The sequence below is a fragment of the Suricata suricatta genome, chromosome 9 (assembly GCF_006229205.1).
Source record: "Suricata suricatta isolate VVHF042 chromosome 9, meerkat_22Aug2017_6uvM2_HiC, whole genome shotgun sequence".
NCBI lineage: Eukaryota > Metazoa > Chordata > Mammalia > Carnivora > Herpestidae > Suricata > Suricata suricatta.
The window spans coordinates 59,905,334-59,916,024 of record NC_043708.1 but is presented as its reverse complement, the minus strand read 5'-3'; the positions used below and the strand labels follow the sequence as shown (position 1 = coordinate 59,916,024).

At 36.4% G+C, this 10,691-nt stretch overlaps 1 protein-coding gene across 1 annotated transcript in view; it reads right to left on the bottom strand.

Moving 5' to 3' along the window:
• Window positions 1–230, bottom strand: part of BAZ1A (bromodomain adjacent to zinc finger domain 1A) — a 112,658-nt gene extending 112,428 nt beyond the window's left edge. Inside the window, exon 1 of the mRNA XM_029950567.1 lies at window positions 143–230. The gene's annotated coding sequence lies outside the window, so the exon portion shown is untranslated. The remainder of the gene's footprint in view (window positions 1–142) is intronic.
• Window positions 231–10,691: the final 10,461 nt, after the last annotated feature.

The following is a 10,691-nucleotide window of genomic DNA, read 5'->3' as shown; positions in this document are numbered from 1 at the left end:
CTTGGCGCGCAGCCGGCCGGCCCGACGCCGCGAGGAGCTCGCTGCGGGCGGACCGCGGCGCCGCTCCGCTTTGTTCCCCCGCTCGCTTACACTTCCCTGTCGGCGCCGGCCGGCTTGCGAGCGACCACACGGAGCCCCTCACCTGCGAGCACGCCGACTGCCACTTGTCCCCCTTTTCAACTACAAGGGCAGCGAGGGGAGACTCTGTCCTCCCGGGGGGTAGCCTCTCGCCGGCCGCGCCGCACCGCCGGCGGCCGCTTCTCTCGCTGCCACGGCCTGGCTCCGCGCGGGGGATCGCGTCCCACCGCCACTTCCCCGCCTCTCCGAGCTCCTGGGAAGTTTCTGATCTACTTTCGGCTCAGAAGGAGGAAGAGCTGTTGGGAGGAGCTTTTCACTTCTCGCTTCTACCTTTTTATTGGCTACTCGATGACTTTTACAGCCTGTCACTGATACAGGAAGAGACGGTGGAGAGCCTGGGAGAGCTACATTATTAATTAATGGAGCAACCCCTTGTGTAGAATCAGAAGCATCCTCCATGTTTGAGATTATCAGCCAAGAGATCTAGGGAAGACGCTGGGGTTTCATAAACACATGGCTAACAAAGTAAAGCCTTCATCTTCAAGTCTGGCACCGTCGCTCGGTTTCACTGTGGGCAAAGGATTCCAGTTAAGATTTAACTTTTATTTTAAGATAGAAAAAGAAATGAGAAATACAAAATATAAACTATTTTGATGTGTTCTTCAAAATTGGAATTTCCATGTCTAAAAAATACTCTGCTTGTGTAAACGTCCTTCTTGGAAAGAAAATACCTTTTCTTGACAGCAGTTCTCTTTAATATTTAAAGAGGGCAATTCAGAGAGCAGAGGAAAAGACCCAAAAAAGTATATGTTGGAGAATGTCATCATGCCTATGTATATTTAAAACTAAAAAACACACCTTTAGAAAGTAGTATTTGTAATGCGCCGCTGAAAATATTTTGCAAAGTATCAATATTTAATTCAATCATACAGAATTTTAGATTATGATTTGTTAGTGAAATTTACCTGAAAGCAACTTTACCATATTCAAAATTTCCACTTGTAAAATTAATTGTAATGCACATAATACATGTGACTTTTGAATTAAAAAGAATTTTTGAAACTACAAATAACTCCAAATGTTTGCCAGTTTGTTTTAAATGGTCCTTTTTCGACTGCCCTTGACATTTGCTTATTTGCGGATTAACATGTAAGAGTGAGTCTAAAAGCAAGTTTGAAGAACAGTCCTACAAAAAAAGAACATAACTAAGTACCAATAATGCAAAATGATAATAGTTATAGAAACAATGTGGGATCATCTTTATATCTTCAAATAAGTACATGTGTACGTTAGAGCAGAAAATGTAAGGAATCTATTCAAATTGCAAGAAAATTTTTTAACTTTTTTCATGATACATTTATGGCAGCTAGCAAAATAAAATTTTGTGAAAGACACAATATGCTTTGAGTGTTTTAAAAATCATTAATAAAATTAATGTACCTTTCTGTACAAATATAGAAGTCACAGAGGCTTGGAAGTGTTCTCAGTACTGAGTATATATATTCTTTAGTCTGGATAAGCTCTTCAAAAAATTATGCATTCGGACATTTTAACTGACCTCTGACTAGTACTTGAATGACAATTTAGAATTCCCTACCTAGAAAGTATTTTATCTTCCAGGTGGAAAATTTAGAGCCCACAAAGGTAATCTCAACAGGGGAACCAGAAGGATGTATAAATTTACAACTGTTAATGAAGCATCACTGTCACAATTTAAAGTCCCAACTTAACTGTTAAGCTAAAAACAGAGGAACATTTCTCTGATTATATGTTTATATTTTAGAGCTCACAAAATTTTTTAAGTTTTTATATAAATTCTGGTTAACACAGTGTAATTTTAGTTTCAGGGGTACAATATAATGATTCAACACTTGCACACATCACCTGGTGTCTTAGAGCTCACTATTTGATAAGGTGTTAAAATTGTCTTAAAATCAGGATAAAAAATAGTGTCAACTTTATTTTTATTAAATGCAAATTTTTAAACCATTGGATTCTTTTTAGTGCTAACTTAAAATTGGAATTTTATCTACTTTACTAAAATAGAAAGTAGTACCCTTCTACCATACTCAGATCTCAATACTATCATCCTAAGTAACTCGGTTCTCTGAATTACATACATAGGATTTATTTTAATGATTTGTGATATTTAATACATGTTATATAGTTGTTCATTGTTAATTCACAATAATGTAAGTTTGGTGAGTTATAATATTTGTTTAGTGGGGTGCTTTTTGTTTTTTTGAGTAGGCTTCCCATCCAGCGCAAAGCTCAGTTAGGGGCGTAAACTCAAGACCCTGAGATCAAGACCCTGAGATCAAAACCAGAGCTGAGATCAAGAGTCTGACACTCAAGCAACTGAGCCACCCAGGCGCCCCTAGTTTAGTTTGGAAGCATTTATCATACTTGATCAAATTGATAGCCTATCTTAATTGTCTCAAAATAATACCTTTTAAAGTTATCTTATACATTTACTACTGAAAGCTTACCTAATGTACTTATTTCATATCTTGATAGCTTTATTAATTACTACTTTATTAAATTATTACTTTATTAATTACTATGTCTAGGCTTTTGAGAATGAAAAGCTTATTGCTATATTCAGGAAGTAGTTAAGAATAATATCATGAAATAAGATTTTGTGTAAAAAAATAATTGAAAATATTGTAAAGGAGCCTATGAAAATTAAAGTATCATGTAAAAAAGATAGAAAAAAAGACAACAATGAAATTAAAATCACTTAATTTTAGCAACTTAAATAAATATTTATCAGGCTTTTCTTATGTGCTAAGACACTGCTACCTCATAGGATACACTATCATTGTAACCTGGCCTTAAAAAAATGTACAATCTTGTAGGGAAGAGATGATGTAAAGACAACAAAAACAAGAATTGTGGAAGTCCTAATGATCATGGGTAATATAATGCAAAAAGAGAAGTAGAAAAGATTAGGAGGAGGCCCCATGATCTGTCCCAAATGAAGTTATCCATAGGGCATGATTTGAAAGACAACAGAAAGCTCTGTTCCAGCATTTCCTCCTGGGTCTCAAGTTGCAATCCCCTACCCTCCATTAGTTACCCCTCTGGGTGAAGACACAAATTGCCTCCACTTACATGTAAAATGTAAATATGCTAGTTTGGCAGGACATATATTAGTCTAATATCTTCAAGACATAGTTTAATATTTGAGAAAGCATGCTTCCTTTTGTATATAAAAACAAATCTATGAAATCATGTATTTTTTAAAAGCTTGAGTTTTTCCTGTCTCCTACTCACTGATTAAGAAAGGGTTTACTTAGGTGGTTTGATGATAGTAATTACTCAGGCTGAAAGAACCTTTGAGAACCCTTAATTCTCTCATTTTGCAGCTGAGGAAACTTAAATTCAGGAACTGAAATCTAGGCCTCTTGACTCCTCGTCCAGTCTCTTTAGACCACACTGCTCTTTACCTTGGATTCAATAATATCCAATTTTCTTGTATACCCATCTCACACTGTATCTATAAATGAGCTAGAATACCATTCCAAATCTTTCCCAAACTGCTAAAATTATGTAAGGGGATAAGATATATTACTCATGATCAGAAATAATTATTTATTTTTGAGAGTTATCCAGGCATTTATTTTTGAGAATGGGGATAACAATAATCCTAAATTTGAAGAGCTGATGAGTCCTATTTCCATGCTTCAGTTAACACATCTAACATCTGTAAACATTTATATCCCTTTCCTCTAAGGAGCAGTTAATAAAAGTACTTGACGTGTACCTTCCCTGAGCTCTGCTGAGAAAGATGTCCTAGATGTATACGCAGGGAATATCTTCAACTTTGTGACTCCTTTCCTCAATATCTATATCTGTCATCAGTCTCAACTCTTCTTTGTTCTCTTTTTAATATCTTCCTAACTAATTCATGGCATCTGACTTATAAACAATTTCTATATAATGTTTTTTAGAAGCAATGAACATGTTTTCCTTAATATCTGAAGCCACTGGCCCAGTGTTAGGTTAATGGTTCTAAACCTTTGCTGCCCATTGAAATCACCAGAGGGATTTTTGAGAAATACTGATGCCTGACCCATAGCCCAGACCAGTTTAAACAATATCTAGGCGTAGGGATCCAGGCATCTGGAACTGAAAAACCTACTCAGGTCATTCTAGTGTACTGCCAAGGCGCTGATAACTATGCTTAGAGGAGACTGGATTCTTGACACTAAAGTGGTAATATTGGCAAATTTGTGATGCATTTTTTTTATTCAACCCCTCGTGATTAAAGCCATGAATTATGGGATGGTAGTGGCAGTTGAAAGAATAGTCTATGGCCATCATCATTATCACGATAGTTTACATTTAATGAATGATTTCAGCTTGTGAAACATTGTGCTAAATAAGGGCTTTAAATGAGTCATCTCCCAATTCTCACAACAAACTAAGTACTATTTATTATTTCCATTTTACAGATGAACTACTGAAGCTCACAGAGGTTAATTAAGGAGCATACCCAAGATCACACAGCCCAGAAGCAGAAAAACCCAAATTATCAGCTCCAAAATCCATGCTCCTTAATGCTATTCTATATTTCATGGGATTGATTTGGTAATCTAACTCAGATATAAACTGAAACAGGGAACTTGATCCCATGCACTAAACAATTTAAAACTTATAATGATTAACAATGTATGTTAATAATAAAAGTACTAGAGGAATCTATGAAGAATTTAAAAAATTATCTCAGAGTGGGGAAAGCCTAAGTATAACACAACACCATCTATAAAAACACTTTACTATAAACTAAAAATTAAAAATTTTTGCATGACAAAAGCTACTACAAAGTTGTAGAACAATTATCAAACTGGGAAAAATGCAGATTTGCAACTCACTGACAAAGGCTAATTTCCCTAATTATATATTAAATATATAATATATAAATATATAAATTCCTATTGCCCTGTTGTATAAATAATAACAAATCACAACAACCCAACAGAAACAGAAAAGGAAATACAAATAGCTTTAAAACACATAAAAAGATTCTCAACCACACTCATAATAAGAGAAATGCAAATTAAAACTACATTTTTAAGGATAACATTTTTCATCCTTAGGATTTGCAAAGATCACCATCATTTGTTGGTAAGTCTATGGGGAAATAGGCACAACCTCTATGAAGGGCAAATTGACAGTATTTATTCACAATTAGGAATACACATAGAATTCCATCCTCTAGGAAGATATCCACAAATATATTTGAGTAGAAGACTATTTGTTAGGAACAGACTAATATTAAAATTAAATATTAAAATTAATATTTTTTAAAATTAATGGAAGTGTCCAAAATTAGATAAATGATATGTTCACACAATGGAATAGTATGCAGATATAAGAAGGAATGAAGAAGTTAAAAAAAAAAAAGACAAGATGCCTAAAAATATTGGGCACCTGGGTGGCTCAGTCAGTTAAATGTCCGACTTCAGCTCCGGTCACGATCTAGCAGCCCTTGAGTTCAAGCACCACGTGGGGCTCTATGCTGAAAACTCAGAGCCTGGAGCATGCTTCAGATTCTGTGTCTCCCTCTCTCTCTGCCCCACCCCTGCTCATTCATTCTCTTTCTCTCTCTCAAAAATAAATAAACATAAAAACAATTTTTTAGAAAGATGGCTAAAAATATGTATGGGGAATTAAATATGTATATACATTTGGTTGATACATAAAATGCATCTGGATGGATATACAGAAAGATAACACACTGGTTTCCTCTGGGAAAAGGTTTGCTGGTGGACGGGGATAACAGGGAGACTTTTTGCAGTAAAAAGATGAATAAAAATCTGTGAGATACACAGATTAGATGGTAAAGAGGCCAGTCAGGACAGATAGCTGATGTAATAAAATGTTTCATTCACAATTGGAAATAAGTTTTGAACTGCAAATAAAAGTTAAGATGTCTGTGTTAAATATTTTACAGGGTCTAGCACAGTGCCTTTCCCAAAACAGGAGTTCAGCACATTTTTGTTAAATGGATATATAAAATACAAATTTAATTTTATTACAGTGAAAGGAATAGAGTCAAATGGATGGCTGCTTTCATCTTAAGCTGGAGATATAATTTTATTTATTTATTTATCTACCTATTAATCCTTTAAATTTTTTTAAATGTTTATTTTTGAGAGAGAGACAGAGAGACACAGCATGAGGAGGGGAGGGGCACAGAGAGACGGCAGGCACAGAATCTGAAGCAGGCTCCAAGGCTCTGAGCTGTCAGCACAGAGCCCAACACAAGGCTTGAATTCATGCATGGACCACAAGATCATGACCTGAGCTGAAGTCGGAAGCTTAACTGACTGAGCCACCCAGGCACCCAAACCTGGAGACAGAATTTAGATTACATGTTACCAAATAGTCTCTCTAGATTGTTTATGTTAATAATTAGTTATACACCAATTTACAGACCAATCATACTATGTTAGATCAAATAACTTATTTTTGGTTTTTAAAAAGACATACAAGGAACAAGTAGAAGTTTTTAAAATGTGAAATACAGGGTTCTTCTGATTTTTATCAACTGCAAAACTAATTTTTAAGTTTTAGTTTATCTGTAGTAGCTATCAGATAAAAGTTGCACTAATATTTGCCATCTCATTTACTGACTAATTTTTGTTAATACAGGAGTAGAAACTACTGGAATATATTTTGCTCCTCTTTTACTTCCCTTTAGTGTTCAAGCTATAACCTACTATCAGATATCATTTTAAAAATCATTTTACAATTTATTTTTTAATATTTAAAAAAATATATACAACAATGCTTGGAACATGCCAGGCACTCAACCTAAATAGAAAAGTATTATGATCTTCATTTTTCTCATACTATTTCTTATAATATTTAAATAATAATATTTATAATATTTTAGCACAACTGAACTTTCACTCTAGGCTACCAGCAAACTGTTTCTCTCTTCTTAGCATCTAGACACTACATACCTTACATCCAGAAATGAGTTCACCTACCAGAGCAACAAGCATTTGCTTATATCAAGTATAAAGCTCAAACACCAAATATCTTTCTTTTTCTCATTTCAAACTTTCCTCTTAAAATGAAGACCTCATTCCCAGTTCCACTGTTAAAAGCAGAATGACAGCCCTCAAAGATGCCCATGGCCTATTTATTCCTCAGAACCTGTGAAATATGTCATCTTACAAGGCAAAAGAGATTTGCAGATGTGATTAGAGTTAAGGACCTTGAGATGGGAATATACCTAAGAATCTAGATATCTGGATTATCTAGGTGGACCCAATCAAATCACTTGAATCCTTAAAAGTGAAGAAGTTTCTATGAGTGTGGTCAGAGATTGATGACATAACTGAAGAAAGATAAGAGAAATGTTGCTGGTCTGGATTGGAGAAAGGGGGCTACAAACTAAGGAATTTCATAGTCTCTGGAAACTGGAAGAGGCAAAGGAACAGATGTTCCCCTAGAGGCTTCCAGAAAGGTACCTAGCCCACCTATGCCTATGTTTTTGCCCGCTTATGTTTTTGCCCGGTAAGACCTGTGTTGGACTTCTGACCTATCACTAAGTTTCTGGTAATTTGCTAGAGCAGCAATAGAAAATGAACACACCCACTTTTCAGTATGAAAATATTCTTAGTCCTCTGCTGATTTCCATGGCAATAGTGAATGATATCTTTGAACTTTAATGAATGATTTAGCATGTTCAAACTAGGGTTATTAGTAACTCCTTATATTTTCTAAAATGATTCATTCAGTTCTACCCCTTGAAGTTGCAAAAATTCATGTAGTCATTTCATGATGCATCATTACCTTAACCATATACAACCATAAACAATCATAACATACATATAGTCAGAAGTAGCATGACTATAGCAAGAGGATGATTATAAATGGGCAAAGACTTCTTGTTCTCATTAGATTTGATCTCCTCAGACCTCCCTGGGGCTCTCTCTCAGTCAATCATCTTCTTTCTATCTAATACCAAGCTCTCCTTCACCACAGAAATCTCTAACCTTAGGCTATAATGTGGTGCAACTCTCTTTCCTAGGGGAGGGGATTTTTAAGTTCATCTCTCTTTATCTTCAGCATTGTTTCTCTTCTCTTCTTACCCAACATTTGAAAAAGGAAATCTATGCTTCTTATTTCTATTTCTTTCTCAACCCTCCATAGTATCCCTATACTCCCCTAAAACTGCTCTTAATTCTGACACTCTAATCGCCAAATCCGATGGACTCTTGCCAGGAAAGAGTCCACCTGATCACTGTTACTTGACATCTCTTTTATCTTGGTGTCTGTGACACACTCTGCCCTAGCTCCCCTCCAATCTCTCTAAATTCCCTGAGTCTCCTTGGCATCACCTGTTCCTCCTCAACCCATTTCCTAAACTCTAATGTATCTCACCTTTCTTTCATCCATTCTCTTCTCTCATACTCTTGAGAGAAGCTTTCTCAAAATCAACATCTCCTCCTGACTATATAAACTGTCTCTTTCTCATTGGAATATAATGTCTTCTAGGGTCTTCTTGTTTCCTTAGGGACTCTACCATAGCTCTTTTAAGGTTTTTGAGATGAGGAATGACTCATCAAATTGACCTTTTATAAAGATGAATCTGGGTGTGGTATGTAAGACTGATTGGATTGAGTAGTGCCTAGAGTCAGGGAAACCAGTTAAGAAGGCACAGAAGTATCACTATGGAATGACTACAGCCTGAATTATTACCCTGGCAAAAGAAAGGAGGAAAAGCCAGGAGAAATATTTCAGTGGAAGTATTGAAGGACAATACTTGATGACACATGAAGGAAGGGAGAGGAAAAGTCAGACATGACTCAAATGTCAGACCTGGGAGACTAGAAAAGTATCAACATTGTTAACAGAAATGGGGTACTCAGAAAAAAAAAGCTTTGGGAGGAAGATAAAGGATTCAATTTTAGACATGGAACATTAAAGCAGAGATGCCCTATGGGGGAAGACTGGGCTCTGAAACCAAAAGAAAAATCAGGATTGAGGCTATAGATCAAGGAACTGTTTCCAGAAATAGGATAATAAAAGCTACTGAGGTTGATGGATACAATAGTCTCCCTTATCTGCAGTTTTGCTTTCTGGGGTTTCAGTTACCCAAAGTCAACCATGGTCCAGAAGCAGATGATTCTTCTTCTGATACATGATCAGTTGCCTAACACCAAGGTGAATACCCACCTCATCTCTTCAAGTAGGGATTTTAACTTTTCACATCATCACAAGAAGGGTGAGCACAGCATAATAAGATATTTTGAGGGGAAGAGACCACAAACACATCACTTTTATTGTAATTCTTCTATTTTATTATTGCTTATTGCTGTTAATCTCTTACTGTGCCTAATTTATAAATTAAATTTTATCACAGGTATGCAGGTATAGGATAAAAAAAATATATAGTATATATAGGATCCAGTACTATCCACATTTTCAGGCATCCACTGGGGGGTTTTGGAACATATTCCCTGTGAAAAGGGGAGGCTATTACATTACTGTATAATATTTGCATGCAAATATTCATATATAAATAATATTTGCTAAAAAAAAATCTCTTGATGTTATTTCCTCTATTCTAGTACCCAGCCAAAGTACCAAGATGCCCAAAACACTCACCAGCGCTCTGAAATATCTCACTGTCCCACCATGAGTAAACCCCAGCATTTGCTCTTTCTGTTGCTTCTTCCTGTCACTGCAAGGTATTACAGAACGTGGCTTTGATCTTAGGAGCCTTCACAGACACACTAAATTCCTTTTAAGTCATCTCATGTTGATATTCTATTGAACACTCTACAATAGTCTTTCTTAACCTCTTTTCATTTTTCTCAAGCCTCCAACCTGATTATTCCTTCTTAGCTTTACCTTGCTCTTGGCACTTGCCTGGCCTAATTTAAACCTGGGCCACCCCATGCAACTTCTGTTTTCAATCCAAATTTTCTTTTCTTTTTCTTTATGTTTATTTATTTATTTAGTTAGTTTTGAGAGAGAAAGAGGTTGGGTAAGCAAGTGCGAGCAGGGGGAGGAGCAGAGAGCCAGGGAGAGAGAATCCCAAGCAGCTTCCACGCTGTCAGAGCACAGAGCCCAAAGTAGGGCTTGAACTCACAAAGAGTGAGATCATGACCTAAGCCGAAACCAAGAATCAGAACTTAACTGACAGCCACTCAGGTGCTCCTCAACCCAAATTTTCTTCTATTTTCACCCCACCTTTTTTTCTTTTCCCATTGTCTTTTCCTTTCCAAAGCTGTCTCTGTGCCTTTGATCACATTTCTTTCAACCTCTAGGACCTTATTCCATGACTTCCTTCTCAAAATCTCCCCACTTCACTTGCTTCTTTCTTTTTATTTTTTTAACTTTAAAAAAATGTTTCTTTAGTTTTGAGAGAGAGAGAAAGAGAGTGAGAATGAGCAGGGGAGGGGCAGAGAGAGAGGGAGACACAGAATCTGAAGCAGGATCCAGGCTCTGAGCTGTCAGCACAGTGCCGAATGCGGGGCTCAAACTCACAAGCCATGAGATCATGATCTAAACCAAAGCCAGATGCTTAACTGACTAAGCCACCCAGAAGCAGCTCACTTGCTCCTTTCTTCTGGCCTACTAACATA